This window comes from Pseudorca crassidens, chromosome 5 (assembly GCF_039906515.1).
Source record: "Pseudorca crassidens isolate mPseCra1 chromosome 5, mPseCra1.hap1, whole genome shotgun sequence".
NCBI lineage: Eukaryota > Metazoa > Chordata > Mammalia > Artiodactyla > Delphinidae > Pseudorca > Pseudorca crassidens.
Window position 1 is genome coordinate 70,922,303 of NC_090300.1, and position 18,049 is coordinate 70,940,351.

Here is an 18,049-nt window from a genome sequence, read left to right on the forward strand (position 1 = left end):
GTGTCCTGGGCTCCTTCTATGAGACCAGCCTGGAGGGACACTCCCTCTGCCCTCTGCACGGGCTAAGGAGGCCTCAGATTCAGTGTGGACAGCAGGAGACATAAGGGGTGGTTTGGGACTTCAGTGGACACTGGGCCCAGGATCATGAGAAAATTGATGGGGAGATGGCTTAGTAAACCATTCTGAAAGAAACACTGTCGAGCTTGTGAAAGGGCTGTGCTTCTCTCTTTTGGTGTTTGCTTATTTCTTCCATTTGGTCTCATTGTTCTAGGCTACAGGAAAGAGAGTGAAGAAAGGATGCTTGCTAGAGGCTTTTGGTCCTTTGTTTATGCAACCCAGAAACCACAGGTGCAAAGCATATAAACAGACTGATCTGTAAAATATATTGAATGTTTGAATTTTTGTTAAAGTTAATACAGCCACACATGGTTAAAACAGGTGCAAACATCGGGCTCCCCAGTGGGCGGTTTTCCATCTTCAGGTGGGGAAGATGTGGTTAACAGGTAGAAAGGCCAAAAAAAGACTTCGGCTGGGATTAGGCTGACTCCTCCCTGAAGTCAAATACTGCGGAAGGCATATAATAAAGGCAATACGCTCCTGATTTATGTCCCTCCCACCATGAGTCATTTTACTCAGAGGCAAGGATGTCTAACCATCCTGGCTCTAGTTTTGATGGTGATTACCTCCCCATATCTAAATAACATGCTGATTAATATTATTATTTCTTGTTTATTTAACTTTCCTCAGCAATGATATATACCGAGTGCTTTCTGTGTGCCGAGCCCTCTTCTGTGTAACTGGGGAGTTTATCTTGTGAACTGATGTTCTACCGAGTTAGATGCGGATTGAGCTCACTTGGAACAACCCATCCTCTGGGTACAGTTATGTCGCTAATTTCAGTTTGAAAGAAGATAGTTGAAAGAAGAAGGCAGTGTATGGTGCAGGGTGAAGGTGACAGGGAGAAGGGGGGGTTTAGAGAGTAAGGATATAACATTATTTCTTGAATGTAGGGGACTTGGATACAAAACTTGAAAGTAAGGCCCTGAGATGTTCTCAGAAGTCTAGAGAGCCATAGATACCGAAACACCTGGGGATGAGCAATTCCACAGCATCGAGACTCCTAAAGTGTGCTTGCCCAAGGGTAGCTAGGGTGGCACCAACAGTATACACCCAGGCCTCGGACAAGACCCCCGGTGCCTGGAGAGGAAGCTGCTCACCTGACTAACGTACCTTTTGGAGGTTCCACCCTTGGCAATGTGTCCTAGTCTGTTCAGTCTGCTATAACAAACCACGGACTGGATAACTTAAAAAACAGACATTTGTGTCTGAGTTCTGGAGGCTGGAAGTCCAAGAACAAGGCACTGGCAGATTCAGTGTCTGGTGAAAGGCCGCTTCTTGGTTCGTAGATGGCTGTCATGTCCCTGGAAGAAGAGGCAAGGGGTCTCCCTGGGGTCCCTTTTATAAGGGCACTCATCCCATTCATGAGGGTTCCACTCTCATGACCCATTCACCTCCCAAAAGCTCCACTTCCTAATACCATCACACTGGGGATTAGATTGCAACATATGAATTTTGCGGGGGGACACAAACATTCAGTCTATAGCACAACGTCTGGGAGAAGATAATCCAGCATAAGGTCAGAGGTCCTGAGTTGGAGGCCCAAGTCTAGCACTTAATAATTCTTTGTCTCTTGGTCTGCCTGGACTTAGATTTGCTTATCTGTAAATTGTCAATGAGTCCAGGTTCTCTAGATTGGTATGAGGATGAAATCATAGGTTGATATACCAATTGTAAAATGCTACAGAGTGAACTCTTTTTTTAAAAAATATCTGTGTGGTTATTTTTATTTATTTATTTATTTTTGGCTGCGTTGGGTCTTCGTTGCTGCATGCGGGCTTTCTCTAGTTGTGGTGAGCGGGGGCTACTCTTCATTCTGGCGCGCGGGCTTCTCATTGCGGTGGCCTCTCTTGTTGCAGAGCATGGGCTCTAGGCGCGTGGGCTTCAGTAGTTGTGGCACGTGGGCTCAGTAGTTGTGGCTTGTGGGCTCTAGAGTGCAGGCTCAGTAGTTGTGGCGCACGGGCTTAGTTGCTCCGTGGCATGTGGGATCTTCTCGGACCAGGGCTTGAACCCATGTTCCCTGCATTGGCAGGTGGATTCTTAACCACTGCGCCACCAGGGAAGTCCAAATTCTTATTATTAGAGAGTATGTGCAAAGAATGCCTGAATAAGGTTCTATAAATACAATTTCATGGTGCATTATTAATTTTCCTTTGTATAAATCAATGACTCTTGCCACTAACTTATCATGATAATGATTCTTATTCATACCCTGGATAATAAGAGAAATCACAATCACACGTTCTGGTGGAATGACTCTTTTAGTTAAGTAAATCTCCAGATGCTTGAAGAAGAGTTTTCTTTCCAACTCTCAGAGATTGGTGGCTGAAGTTGCCTCATAGTCACTGTGGAAAAAGTTCCTTGGCTGGTTGAGCCTCTAGGGTAGACTCTCAGCTCAAGCAAAAGCACGAAGTGGTTTCACTCTGCTGTGTGAGAAGCTCAATTCAAGTAAACTGACATTTATTGAAAGCTTCCTTTCACAGGGATTGTGTTGATGAAGGACTGTGACGGTGATTAGAGATGAATGTGACCTTCACCCTGCCAGTTATAGGTTTGCTCTGGTGAAAGGAACACACACACACACACACACACACACACACACACACAACTCAGGATGATCAGTGATGAATTCTAAAATGTTAACAAAGTTTTATGCAGTGGGAAACTCAAGCAAGAAAAATAATTCTGAACTGGGGGTATCTGGGACATACATGTGGGGAAGGCGCAGGTTAAACCGTCCTGAACATTTACTAGAACTTTGGCAGAGTGGAAGGGGGAAGGCCCCGCCTGTGCAAAGGCCCGGGGGAAGGAGGGATCATTGAGTGACTGGGGAAGAGCAGAGTCTAGAGTGTGGTAGAAGACAGTTTTGGAGAAGCAGTCTGGAATATTAGACAAGTGTGGAGGACCCTTGAGGCCTAGCTGAGGCTTGGTTTTATTCCACAGGCAACAGTGTCTGTGGAGGTGTCAAGAGTAGATCCCATCACAGGGAGAAAAGTGAATCAGGCAGAAGCAAATGTAGAGGCGGTGCTTTTCTCTCCTGATCCACAGTGGGGTAGTTTTGGGGGAGGCAAGGCTGAGCAAAGTCTTCTGGAAGCGATCTGGGGGCCCCTCCCAGAAACCATGCCTGACCTTCTTCTGTAAATACTAAATTACCTGTTCATTTCCCCAGTTACCGACTCAGGGAAATCAAATCAATCACTGCTAATTCTAACTTTAGTAAACATTCTTCAGTTTACATATAGGATATTGAAACCATAAATAACTGCATGACACGTGTGAACTTTGCCGAGGAGGTTTAGGTGGGGGAAAAATAGCATTCAATTAACAAACTTGTCAGAAGCTGAGTCATTATAAATGACAGGAAAGCACATTTGCAATATTAAAAAAACTAATTAGAATATATATTTTCTAGAAAGCCATTTTATATTAATGAGAGGGGAAAAGCCTATGCATCAAATCTCAGAACAAAGCAGAAAGCGCCCTTGTGGGTTATTATCCGTGATCATGGGAAACACTAGAGCATGATGGGTAAGCGCAATGCTTGAGTGTCAGACTACCTGCGTTCAACCCTGACTCTGCTCCCGAGAGCTACTTGGCCTCAAGTACGTGCTTAATCTCACTGAGCTCACCCATCTGTCACATGAGGATGGAAAGAGTTGTGAAGATTGAGTCAATACAAGTGAGGCTCCTAGAACAGCACCTGCTATATCACAAATGCTCTATAGACATTAGCGTCTACTGTCATTGTTGCTATTACTTTTTTCCTCTGGTCCTGTGAGGAAGGAAGGAAACCCATAAGTCTGGGGACTTATTATGTGACAGACACTTCCACAGTTACTATCTCATTTAATTTAATATTGCTAACTCTTTTCATTAGTTATTATCATTAACCACATTATATTGATAAGGACAATGTGAGAAGTTAGGTGTCCCTGTTGGAGTGACCCAGCCAGAACTGGCTCTGAGACTGGAACCCAGGACCATCTGCCTCCAAGTTCCCATCCATCCGAATGAACTCCCTTTATTTGAGAATGTTCTAGGCAAGGTTGGTTGATCTAGCGTCCTCTGATCAGCTGTGCTTCGTTATGGATTATATATATATATATATTTTTTTTTTAACATCTTTATTGGGGTATAATTGCTTTACAATGGTGTGTTAGTTTCTGCTTTATAACAAAGTGAATCAGTTATACATATGCATATGTTCCCATATCTCTTCCCTCTTGCGTCTCCCTCCCTCCCACCCTCCCTATCCCACCCCTCCAGGCGGTCACAAAGCACCGAGCCCATATCCCTGTGCCATGCGGCTGCTTCCCACTAGCTATCTACCTTACGTTTGTTAGTGTGTATATGTCCATGCCTCTCTCTCGCCCTGTCACAGCTCACCCATGGATTATATTAATGGTGGGAATCATTCTGCTTTATTTTCCTGTCTAATTTGCTCTAACATCAGCCACACAAGCAGCTCTCACAGACTGGAGATGCTGAGTAGCCTCGTGCTCCGTAGACATGTCAGTTCCACCGGAGACAGAGACAGAGAGAAAGCAGCCGGAGAAGGCAGGTGACGGCCACTTAGCACATTGCATGACCCTCAGGGGAAACGGAGCAGCAGTTGAGGAGGAAGAAAACTCACCTGACAGGTTTAGTCAGTGCACGATTATGATCTCTAATGTGTGGAGTGCATAAAGGCACAAAGCCCTTTCCCATGTGCACATACAGTATCATCTATTCCTCAGAAGGGCCTGGGAACCCTCAGCAGGGAAACCAAAAAGGCCTGCCAGTGGCAGAGTGGGTTTTAACCTCGGGCCTTTTCCAAATCCAAATTTGCTGCCTCCCACGGTAAGAAGAAGAATACCAACATCAAAGACAAGAGAAATAATTTTGAAATTAAGACGAAAATAATGGGCATCCCTTAGAGAGGTGGAGAAGGGTGCCGTGGCCCTGCCCTAGGGCAGTAATGTTCTTACTCCCATCGAAAGGCTCAAGCTAAACACTTTGGGGCCTTGAAAAGAGCAAATGGTTTGTGCTGTCAGGCTGCTGGGCAGGATCCCCCTTCACTTCCAGAGGTAGTCAAGCTCTCCAGGGGATCGGAGTGTGGGCCAGGGTTCAAAATCACTCACATCTGATGGCAGACCCCCTTCTCTTCCTGCGCTTCTTTGATTCAAGTAGGAAGTAATTCTAGGAACTTCTGACCCTGTGTCCTCGTCAGTAGTAATTTCAAAGCTTCCTTCTTGGCAGATCTGTGAGGGGCGACTTCTGCTGCAGCAGATCTCCTGGAGGAAGCAGCTGGGGGAGTTCTCATCCTGCCTTTGTTTTTCTCTTTCAAGGAAAAACTCCTTGAGAGCGGAGGGTGTCTGCATCGGTCTGGCCTCTCCCTCCCTGTGCCTGACCCTGGACAACTGGTGAGAAACAATGTTCTCTCTGTCCATTGTCATGACCAACTAACCGTGTGGTGCCCCTCACCTTGGGCAATTCGTTCACAGCCATCTGGCACTTGGCTGCGTTTCCTTATTATTTACGTTTGGAAAAACTTAGGGGTGTAATCTTTCTGTCAGTCAAAGCTAAAGTTTCTGCGAGGGGGGGAGGATGCTTTCTAGCTATGTGGGGGTTTTGTTTGTGTTCTTTTTCTGCCAAGTCCATTTTTTCTTTGGCTCAACACGGTGAGGGGGAATTTAGCTGTGGCTGCTTGTGTTGCTGGAAAATTGGGGTGCAAGAGGATGGTCACGTCCCAGGTCTCGGGTGAGCCTCTGGGACGGGCCACCAAGTGAGGGTCCTTGGCCTCCCGCAGGAAAGAATTCAAGAGCGGTCCACTGTAATGTGAAAGGGGTTGCGTTTAGATACACGTTCTATCGGCAGAGTGTGGGCCATCTCAGAATGCGGGAGGTGACCCTGGGGAGCTTAGTTTTTCTGGGCTGGGTAGTTTCATAGGCTAATGAGTGGGAAGAATAGTCTATCTTGGAGAAGGGTGGGGATTTCCAGGAATTGGGGCACCACCCACTTTTTGCCCTTTTATGGTCAGCCTTGGAACTGTCATGGCGCCTGCGGATGTATATTTAGCATGCTAATTATTACAATGAGTGTAGAATGAGGCCCAAGGTCTACCGGAAGTTGAATCTTCTGCCATCTTGGACCTAGTAGGTTCTAACCAGTTTATGTCGTATCCCACTCTTAATGGTTGTGTCATTCTTTTAATGGTTGTGCTCTGCCCCCTTCCTTCCTGTCTCACTCGGAGTGTGGGCTGGGACAGCCCAGGCTACATGCACTGGTTGGAAGAACCCAGCAAAAGGAGAGACAGTCAAAAAGCTTTTCAAGTGAGACAGGTGATTTTCCAGGATCCAAGAGCAGTGCTTCCATGTGTGCCAATGACTGAATAACAAGCAGGGTGTGCCTGCGCTGTTTCCAGCAAAAGCGCAGAAAGAGGGTTCTAGCATCCTGGAGGATTGGGGGTCACTGTCTGAGGCTCAGGCTGAGCTGTTGTGCAGGGAACATGGAGGTACCCACTCTGGGCAGGTGCCGCCTAAGTCCGCATCTTACTCCTGATCTGCACGTGTCCGGGGGTGGTTCCCGTTAATGGCTCTTCAGCACCTCCAACGCTGGCTGTGTCCCTATCAAACTCTTACTTCATTCCCAAACTCGTTCTCCTTTTGCTGCTTTGCAATCTCTGCTCACAGTTCCATTCCCTGAAGCCAGTCTCCCAGGCAGAAACTTGAGGGTTCTTGCTGGGTTCTCCGTCTCCTGTCTCCTCACATGTTGATTCCTTTCAATCATTCTGCAGCCTTGTCTTTGATCTTTTCATTCCTACTTGGGCTGCCCTGGTCAGACCCCCATCCCTTTTTCCACGGATTACTTTAGCAGCCTTCTAATTTTCTTTTTCTCTCCAGTTTCTCTTTCCACCAATCAATCCTTCAGAAAGCTTCTTGAGCCACTTTTTTAAGTTCCAGCTCTGGTACTTTTATTTCTCTACCTCAAAAATCACTGAGGTTCCCCCTGCCATTCCTTAGTGTGTCATTTGTGGGGAAGACAGGTCTGCTCCTGGGGACCATTTCAGTCCCTCTTATCTGCATTTTCCTCTTTCTTTGCTTCTGGTCATGCTACTGTATCCTCCTAGAATTCTCTTCTCCTAAATCTCTCTTTGTCAGAATCTTTTTCAAGGTCCTGCTCAAATCTGGAAGTGATGTTATGACAATGAATAGGACTTAGCAGAGAGTATCAAGAGGGAAATGGGTGTGTGAGGACACTGCAGCAGGAAGGAAAGAGCCTTGCCAGCCCCTAAGGTCGGAATTGACTACTCCTTCTCCTCTGTGTTCACAGAGCCCTTGGCACCTTGGTGATCACACTATTGACACCCACTCTGTGTTAGAGAGAACTGCCCAGTTTTATGTCATCCACTAGACCGAGCATTCTGTTTAGGTAAGGACTGTGTGTTACTCATTTCATTCAACAATTCACTGGTCAGACGAGTATTTCTGCACACCTGGTATATAGGTACCAGAGGCAGAGGTAGGCACCAGACACACAGTGGTGAGTGAGGTATCTCAGTGCTTCTTACAGAGATCCAATCGCTGTATCTCCAGGACTTGGCAGAGTACTGATCACACAGTACAGACTCAGGAAAAACGTGGAACTGAGCGTCCAGGAATATGTGCTTGTGTGATATCAAGATGAGTTTGACTTCCCGTTGAAACTACTTATTACAAACGCCCCTGAACAGTCTTTCCTCCTCAGGGTCATTGTGGAGACCAAGGCACCTCTCACGGAACATCCTGCAGAGACGGCACGGGCGTGCACCCAGCCCTCCATTCCAGTCTCCTGGACGCTTGGGCACAAACATTCCCCCTTCGATAGCAGACCTGCTGCCAGTTTCAAGTCGTTTGACCGTGTTCTAGTTTGAGCTAATTTTGCAAGTCAAATTGCTTAAGAGTGAATATGAAATCTTTGACTGAAGCCCAAATATATAAATACCCATCACATTTCCTTCCTCCCCAATTTTGCAATCATCCCCAAAAGCTGTTCATGTTGTCCAGCGTAATTAGTTATTTATACACCCTCATGTGGTTCATTGTTCCGAATTAAATTGTCTGGTATACAGAATTTCTCTTGCAAGGCTTGTTTTTGCCATTTTAATGCTTTCTGGAAGCTGTTTGTAAATATGTCCTTGTGGAACCCTTCGGGATACTTGTGAGCATGCTTCTGACTGTGGAGGGGAACGAGCCAGGGCATGAAAGCAAACACGCCCTCTGAGGTCTCACACTGTGCCCTGCTCTCGAACACAAAAGTCACCAAGAATTATTTATCCTTTCTTTGAAGACCCAGGGGTATTAGAATGAACACAAAAATAGTCACAGAGAGGTAGAAGTGGAAATCAACTTGGAGACCTAGCCACTAGATTCTAGTGACTCCATTTTGCCCAAGAGGAAGCCAGTTCTCAGAAAGGAGAAGTGAAAGGGACCGGCCCACAGCCTCTTGTGGGTTAGTGGTAGAGCCAAGCCCAAACCCTCTTCAGCTGACTCACATGTGCTCTTTCTACTAAACCACTGAGTGTATTAGTACAGGAGTGCCTCGGGCACCTCTGGGCCTGTTATGCTTTGGCCCTGAACTAGATGGCCCTCGACTGCTAAGCTCTGGGCCCTTGCGTCTGTATTTTATAGCTCTTTTGTCTCCTCCCAAATGGCTTGGCAGCCCGCTATTACTGATGAGTGTCGCCCATCGGGAAGCAATTCTGTTTTTCTCTTCTGTCATGCTGTGATCAGAGACTCCAGATGGTCCATCAATTTTATGTAAAATGAGACTCATTTCTGAGTGAGGGTCTGAAGGTCCCTGTTTCATGGGAGACATCCAGAAGGTTTACGACCCAGGATATAGTCCATCTTGGTGAATGTTTCATGTGCACTTGAAAAGGATGTGTATTCTGCTCTTGTTGGGCAGGGTGTTCTGTAAATGTCAATCAGATGCAGTGGTTGATGGGGGTGTTCTGTTCTTCATATCCTTGCTGGGTTTCCATCCATGAATTCTAGTTTGTGACGTTTGTAACATTAGCTTTGATGGTCCAGCAGTCTCTTTAGATTTTCTTTCTGTATGAGAGTATAACATCTTGGTTCTTATCTTAAAATGGGACTTTCTGGCCAGCCAGGTTAGGGATCAACAGTTGGGCACTTCTGGAATAGTTGGCCAGATAGTATGATTTGAAGAATCCTGAAGTCTTCCTCCTAACACACATATATGGACTGTCAGCGTGCAAACCTACCACGAACTTCTTCTATGAATCTCACTGGATTAAGACCTATTGTCTTACCTGAGAAATATCACGTCAGCTAACCAACATCATAACTTTTAAAACTCATTATCTTCCTATGTTATTATTCATGAAATCCCCAGATTTTCTACAGTGATTACATATTAATACAATTTATTAGATTTTAAATACATTTATGCTTTATATTTTTATTTTAAGTTATTAACTATGTAACCGTACCGAAAAGATATAACAGATGTCATGTACTCACCATCAGAATTAACAGATGCTAACATTTTGCCATATTTGCTTCAGATCTCTTTTTTCGTAAAAGAAATTAAATGTAACACACATAGTTAAAGCCCCCACCTGCCATTTCCTCTTCCTCCCTCCTTCTTTCCCTCCTACTCTCTACCAAGGAAAACACTATTTGAATTTGGTAGGTATCATTCCCACGAATGTTTTCGTACTTTCACTCCAAACGATGTATCCACAAATAATATCATGGTTATTTATATAACCAAGACAATTCCATGGTTATTTATTAGATTTTATAATCAGAGGGGGAATAAAAGACTCATCTGTCATGTTCAGAAGCCCTAGGTCCATTTTATTTTTTAATTTTAAAAAATTAATTTATTTTTGGCTGCGTTGGGTCTTCGTCGCTACGCGTGGACTTGCTTTCGTTGAGGTGAGTGGGCTTATTGCGGTGGCTTCTCTTGTTGCGGAGCACGGACTCTAGGCGGGCGGGCTTCAGCACTTGTGGCTCACGGGCTGTAGAGTGCAGGCTCAGGAGTTGTGGCGCACGGGCTTAGTTGCTCCGCGGCATGTGGGATCTTCCCGGACCAGGGCTCGAACCCGGGTTCCCTGCATTGGCAGGCAGATTCTTAACCACTGCGCCAACAGGGAAGTCCCCCTAGGTCCATTTTAATCTCTGTTGCTTCCAACTGGTTTTTGCTTTAATCCTGGTTTTTATGTTCTTTTTCTGGTGATCTTCCTACCCAGGTTTATTTCCTCCTAGCTACCATCTTGTCTGGCTTTTGCCAGAAATGGTAACTCGGACCTTGCTCCCATGATTTGGTCTTTGAAGCCATGGTCTGTCTGCCTTTGGCTTTGCCCATCTCAAATCCCTGTACTCTGCCCCCCAGAGGATCTGTACTTGGATACTCGGTTGCCTGGTCTGTGAATGGCTGTAGCTCTGTTGCCAGACCTGAGTTGTCTGCTCAGCATTCCAGCACCAGTAGGTGGGTTCAGGTCCCACACTGCCTTACCTGTTCTGCTTAGATCTTCCATGTTTGGAACCCAACCCCTTGAGAGAACACATCAGGGGAAAGCTGAGACTGGGAGTGGGGAGGCTGATGAGTATGGTGATGATGACTGATAGGAGCTAACATTCTTGAGTAATATACTGTAATCAAAATGGTAAGACCTCAGGTGTAACATGTATTCAAGATGTGTTGTTCAAAATAATGATAGCTGTTGTTTATAGAGCACCTACTGTATACATCAAGTACAGTTCTAGGCACTTTTTTTTTTTTTTTTTTTTTTTGCGGTACGCGGGCCTCTCACTGTTGTGGCCTCTCCCGTTGCGGAGCACAGGCTCCGGACATGCAGGCTCAGCGGCCATGGCTCACGGGCCCAGCCGCTCCGTGGCATGTGGGATCCTCCCGGACCAGGCACGAACCCGTGTCCCCTGCATCGGCAGGCGGACTCCCAACCACTGCGCCACCAGGGAAGCCCAGTTCTAGGCACTTTTAATCTCATTTATTCTTAAAAATATCCCATATTTTACAGATGAGAAATCTGAAGCATAGAGAAGCAGTGTAGTACAATGGAAGACTCATGGGATTTAGAATAAGACTAAGCTGGGTTCAAACTTGTACCGCCTTGGACCAGTTTCTTAACTTTCCTTTGTTTGACACAGGATCGGTGCCCAGCAATGATGGCTATTATTATTGTAGAAGATCCGGCTTCTTGCCTAAGGTTACATAGCTAGTGTATAGTAGAACTGGGATTCAAACCCAGATCTGCTTCTTTCAAAGCTATCTTTATTATTTTTTTTCAGGGAAATATGAATGTGATACCATATGAATGTTACTTCATTAAAGGGGGTTTCATGGAGTATGGAAAGAGCACTAAACTTGCAATTTGAAGTCTTGGGTCCTGTTCTCCGTCACAGGGGAGCTGGATGATCTTGGAGAATTCATTGCCTCTCTCTTTTTCTTTGGTTTTCTCATTTATAACATAAAGGAGTTGAACCAAATAATCTCTAGGTTCTGTTTGTTCCACCTCTGGCCTTCTGTGCCTCTGATCAGGAACCGTAGCACCAAATTACCATCCCAAGAGAGAGGAAGAAAGGCAATGACATTGATATTTTAGAGAAGGCTGAAATAAGAGAGTAGGTAAAGTTTCTGTCAGCCAGATGCCTGTCCCAAATCCTTAACAACTGAAACCAGTTGCATTTCTTTTCTGCTTCCCAACTTGAGCTGGGAAGGGATCCAGGTCATAGAGGGGTAGAGAAGACAACAAAACCAGTTGCTCACACTCATAGCTTTCTTGGGTAATTTCTTTTCTTCTCTCTTTCTTTCTTCCCTTCCTCTTCTTTTTTTCGTTTTTTAGAAAGCAAGGACTAAAAACAGAAGATGCTAATTAAGGTAACTAGGTAAGAGATGGAGAGTTACAGGAGGAGTTTTATATCTGCTCCAGGTTTCTTCTTTTCCCTTCTTTCCCAGTTCTTTCTGATCTTATTTTCTAAAAATAGACCTATCTGAAGGATTGTGAAATAAGTCCAGCTCTCCTGTGCAGCGAATTTTTAACCCTGGGGACACCTGTTTGCTGAAGCAAAAGGTAGGAAAAACCTCGGAGAATCCTTTGACTGCTTTTGGACCACGTGGGTGGTGCTTTTGGCCTTGGAATCAAGGGAGCATACATGTGCTCAGTGAGTCTTTATTGAGCTCCTACTATGTGTCAGTCACCATGGCAGACACTGGGGATAAATAAGAAAAGAAAGACTCTTACTCTCATCACTCAGGGAGCTTACATGTCAAAATAAAGAACGAAACACAAGGGCTTCCCTGGTGGCGCAGTGGTTGAGAGTCCACCTGCCGATGCAGGGGACGCGGGTTCGTGTCCCGGTCCGGGAAGGTCCCACATGCCGCGGAGCGGCTGAGCTCGTGAGCCATGGCCGCTGGGCCTGCGCGTCCGGAGCCTGTGCTCCGCAACAGGAGAGGCCACAACAGTGAGAGGCCCGCGTACCGCAAAAAAAAAAGAACGAAACACAAAAGTAAATATACAATTATGAAATCTGAGAGGTGCTCTGAAGGAGCTATGAAACCATCCCAGTTCCTGCCGTTTCAGCTCTGGCCCTGCAAAAGCATTCCTCCATTCTGTCTGCACTTCTGCTACATGGGATTCTTCAGTTTGACCATGAATCCTCATCCCTAGACTGTCCCCAGCACATCGTTCCTCCATGTCATCAGTGAGGATCACAGGGCCCTCTTGGGCTCCCTGGGACTATGCTGCCTGGCCTCCTAGCTTACCTCCCCGGCCCTTCTCTGTCAGCCTCTGTTCTCTGAACACGGACGTGCTTGCAGTTCTGCAATTACCCCCTTTCTATTCCTGCTTTGGGCCTTTGCTCTTTCTGATCCCTTTAGTAGGAATGTCTTTCTCTCACCTCTGTCTCTCACCTCTATCCTCACTTGTCCAGATCCTGCTCATCCATCCAGGTTCTGTTTATGCACCTGTATCCTTGCTGCAGCCATTCCTGAACTCCTCTTTCTGCCTCAGCGTATCTGCTTGCCTTCCTTCCCTGATGCCTCATGGCATTCGCTTTATTGTGCTAGTCAGAGAGCTCATCACCCTCTGCCTGGTGTGGGATAGTTATATATAGTTATACCCATCCTAGGCCTTACATACTTATCTGCCCCTTGAACACATGGATATTGTTTATCTCTGAATCTCAAATAAGAGGTGCAGGTAACACACAAGATGTGTTGAATCAGTACCCCAATAATACAGTTAATAGTGAAGCATGTGAACAGTCCTGTATAGTTTTACAAAGAGAGTTCATATATATTGATATTATCTAAGTTAATCCTCAGAACAATCCTGTGTGAGAGGAGCTATTACAATCTCATTTTATAGGTGAGGAAATAATAATAGTTATTATTATTACTAGGTGCTGACACTCTGCTAGGCAATATGCTAGGGACTTTCCATATATTAGATCCATATATGAGATCTAACTCCAGTAAAAAGGACAGCCATGTGTACTGAGCACTTACTCTGTGCCAAGCACTATTTCTAGCCCTCTACATCTATCAGCTCATTTAATTCATGCAACACTATAAGAGAGGTACTCTTCTCATCCTCATCTTATTATACATGAGGACATTAAGGCATGTGGAGGTTAAAAAACTTACCCATAGCTGAATGTGGGTTCCAAACTAGGTAGTGATTGTAGAGACAATCATTCACATAGGATCAGCACTGCCAGTACTGCTCGGTTAGACCTCTATGAAGTATAATCATGCCCATTTTACAGATGAGAAAACTGAGAGCTAGAGAGATTAAACTGAGAACTAGAGAGAAACTGAGAACTAGAGAAGTATAATCATGCCCATTTCACAGATGAGAAAACTGAGAACTAGAGATTAGAATTGTACGATATTCTCAATATCGTACAACTGATCAGGGCAGAGCCTGGTCTTGTATATGGCTTGAACCACTCATCTGTGTTGTCAGAGACACATGACAATGGCCAGCCTAGGTATATACAAATTTCCTCAGCCATGTGACAGTTTTATGATTCTTTAACATCTGTGGGTCTGCTCTGCTCAGTTCGTTGGGCTGGACCCTGTGTATGTTGGGCAGGGTGGGGACTTACAAAGACTAGGACACAGTGCCTTGCTTCCAAGAGGCAAGTGCAAAACAATTAGAATATCCTGCACACCTATTCCCTCTCTCTTTTTTTTTCAGCGTGGTACTTGTTGTTGCTCCTTTATTCATCCATCTGGTGGAGATCTTCAGGGCACCAGGGAGACACAGGCAAAGAGTTATGTCCACAGTGGTCAGCAAAGGTAAGGGGCTAGGATAAGTCCCAGAGTGAGTGAGGCTGGCCTTCTTTTTGGAATCAGGAGCAGTGAGTAGGCTTGGAGACTTATGGCCCTAGGGAAAGCAGCAGCTGTTTGTGCCCAGTTTCATGCCATGGCCTAGGATGGAGGCAAGAATTTGGGGCAGTGACCCAAGATCATGGGGAGGGGAGGCCAGCGGTCACGCTGGAGATGCCCAGGTCACTTTGAGCGACCCCTTTCTATGACTAGGTGGATCCTTGCCCCCCCTTGCAGACCACAGCACGAGTACTGGATACACCCCAGGACATGGGTGGGAGTCTGGGGTTTGGCTCCCAACTTGGCCACTCATCAGCAGATTATTGTGAGCAGGTCACTTCCCCCTCCGACACTCCATTTCTACAGGGACTCTGTGAAATGGACATACGACTTTCTACTGTGCTTGTGTGGCCTGGGTTAGGTCATGATGTTCGTGAGAGCACTCGGCCCACTGTGGGTGCTAGGGGCACAACGTCTAGGTTTTGCCGCCTGTGGAATTCCTTGGGACGTGGTTATGCCGTGGTTATGCTGACAGAGGGCACATCAGGTTGACTCCCACAAACCTGACAGGAAGATGGGCATGGTTTCCATGTTACCCAGTTTCCAGGCCTGGAAGTATTAAACCTACCAGTGAGAATCAGCTGGCACTAGCAAGTTTTCTGTGTAGGAGCGGGTGGAGGTGCGGGGGAGGATGGGGGAGGAGCTGAACCGGGAAAGGAGGGGGAAGGATGGATGTACGTAGGAAGGCTCCATGCCTGGAAATGAATGTCAGTGAAGTGAACTCTGCTCAGGTTCCAACCTGGTAAGGGAAAGGGAGAGGCCGTCAGGCAACCGGGCTCTCTTGGCTCTGCACTGACTCATCCTGTGCCCTGGGGACATCCCAGCTTCTCTCCCAGCCTCAGTTTCACCATCCGTAAAACAAGATGCTACTTTCCCACAGCTTGAAAAGGCCTAAGGTTCTTGTTATTCACGGGGAGTTTTCGAAGGATGGGTGAAAGAGACAGGAAAAGCCCCCCCCCCGCACCCCCGTCGCTGTCCCACACCCCGGGGCCCAGGCCTCTTAAAACCAATTCTGGAAGCACTGCCTGGAGGTGGTGGGAGAGAGCCAGAGGATTTGTGCACGTCGGTGAGCGTGCGTGCGTGACAGAGGGCTTTTAAATGAATCACTTTGTATCTAGCGGGGCAGCACCTGCTCCTCAGCCTCCAAAGGCAGCGCGAGCAACACGATCATTCAAAAGCTGCCGCTTTCCATTCACGTCTATAATTAGCGGGCGGGCTGCGGCCACAGCTGGCGCTGCAGGGGGAAGGGCTTCGGGGCGGGGCCTATTCCCTTAGGCCCTCCCCTTATCATTCCTCTCCCCGCCCTCCGCGGCCGGAGTCCCTGGCGGCCCCCACCCCACCGACGCCCCGGGTCGGGGGCCTGGCTCTCGGCCGCAGGATTCCTTCACTTACTGCCGGGGCCCCGGCGCCCTCCGCATCCTCACCTTGCGGCTGCGTGTGCAGGAGAGCTATATTTAGGCTGGCGTCCCCCTCACCCCGCCCCGCCGCTCCGGCGTCCCGCCCTCCCCGCTCCCGCCCGCTCCCCCGCCCTCCCTGCCGCCCCTCCCAGCCACCTCTCCCTCTTTGTCGCATTACATAGTAATCTGAGATGCATTGGATGAGCTCCAGGGAACAGAATGTACTTGGCAGAGACGCGGGGCTTGATGTCTGCAAAATGTCGGAAACGCAGCCAAGAGCTGCTAACTGGGTCATTAACCTCCAAAAGCAAAGCGAGGACTGTAGGCCCGCTTTGCCTCCCTTCATCTCGCCAATAAAAGTGCCTCAGTGTGAGGGGAAGAAAAAGCCCAAGGTTGGCTGCTTTGATTTCTAGGCACCAAAGGCAGGCCTGGCCCCTCCTCCTGGCCCGGGCTCTCCGGCCGCCCCTGCGCCGCGTCCCAGTGTACAAGTGGCCTTTGAAAGGCCGGGCCACCCCGCGGGGCCCAGCTCGCGTCTCTGGGAAGACGTTACCCGGCAGCCCTTCCCTACCGCACGGCCTCGGGCCCATTTTATTGGGTCCAGGAGGAAAAATGGAACTGGAATGGTAAAGGATTAAGGGAGAAGGTTTTAGGTCCGTCCCGGACCCCACGTCTAGAGGGAAGGGTTTGCCATCCCTCTTCTGCGACGCTCCCTCTTCCTCCTTCCCTCCTCCCACTCGGCCTCCTCTTCCTCTTTCCCCTCCTCTCGTCTCCTTTCTGAGAACAGGCTGTGGGGTGGCCGCCTGCATACAGGGCCTGGCTCCAGGAGACTTGAGCTCTGTCACTTGCTGCGTGACCTTGGATGAGTCACCCATTTCTCTGCTCCTTCATTCCCTTATATGTCAACTGTCGGCCACAATAACACCTTCCTGACCTATCTCACAAAATTGTGAGGCTCAAATGTGAATGTCACTTACAAACTGCAAAGCTCTGCTTAAGTGTCACAGATGCACAGATGTTCTGTCTCTCTTGACTCCTCTGAAAGCCCCAAGGTCCGAACTTCTTCTGGACTCGTGTGTACTCCTGAAAAATAGGAATAGAAGTAGTCTCACCAAGAAGCTTCAAAGGTTTGAATACTCACAAGGGGAAAGCCCTTAAAATCCACCCCCCCCCCCAAGCTGTCTAGCCCTGTTGGATTGCCAAACAGACACTTCCCCCTAACGTCCAAACCCACTTCTCCAGCGGCTGGATGGAGAGAGAAAGTGCTTGGTACTGAAACCAGAAGAGGTCGAGCAGTTCCTCAAATGATGAGACACCCTTACGTAGTGGAGGGAAGACAGTTGGCCTGGTGACAACGGCAGCAGCCTATGCCCTGTGAGTCTGAACATCTGGGTAGCCCCACCCCAAGTCCAAGACCGGGAAAGCTGATTTATGCAACCCCACTTAGGAAAGGAGGACAGCTCATCCCTGGTGGTGTTCACAAAATTAAAACCAAGTCCAACCGGGCATCAGCATTCTTCCTGTCTCATCCCTGACTGGGTTCATTCCGCCCTCCACTGCAGCCACAGCAGATACAGTCTACCTCCTCACCATGTCCCATGGAGGCCCACGCTCCCCTGTCACTGGAGATTGACCAAAGTTTCTTTTTTACAGTCACCTGGAAGACTGACATTTCATTACCATACATGCAGATCCTTTGCATCCCTCAAAACTCAGCTCAAATGACAACTCCTCTTTCGAAAGAGTCTAGAGATGTGATATCTTTCTCTTTCAACTCTTCTTGGGACTTTTTAATACTGTCTCAGTATAACTAGCCATCTTTGTGCTTATTATATCCTTCTTATGGAGTAGACATTTCTCTATGAATAGGGACCCTTTATTGTTGATCTCAGCTCTGAAGGTTAAGGTGACCAAATATCCTGGTTTGCCTTCCTACTTTATGCCCGTTGCCCTAGTATAATTAATGGCTCCCTCTTTCACTCTGGAGTGCTCTGGTTTGGATGATCAATGCTGTGGTCACCTTGCTTCAGGTCTCTATCCAAGTACCTGGCACACGAGTAGACTTAATAAGTGTGTGAACTGTTGTGAAGAATATGTAAGAGCTGTTTCTTACCCAATTCCCTGGGGGCTCTCAGCCC

At 47.3% G+C, this 18,049-nt stretch overlaps 1 long non-coding RNA gene across 2 annotated transcripts; it reads right to left on the reverse strand.

Annotated features, from left to right (window-relative positions):
* Positions 1-1,333: 1,333 nt before the first annotated feature.
* On the reverse strand, positions 1,334-17,376 carry LOC137224470 (uncharacterized). Of its 2 annotated transcripts, none has more exons than XR_010943352.1 (3): positions 17,146-17,376; positions 16,889-16,994; positions 1,334-1,421 (listed from the first exon to the last, which is right to left on the reverse strand). It is a non-coding gene; the product is annotated as an uncharacterized lncRNA (long non-coding RNA). The 2 variants fall into 2 exon arrangements; XR_010943353.1 differs by lacking the exon at positions 1,334-1,421 and adding an exon at positions 14,974-15,256.
* Between the last annotated feature and the right edge of the window lie 673 nt (positions 17,377-18,049).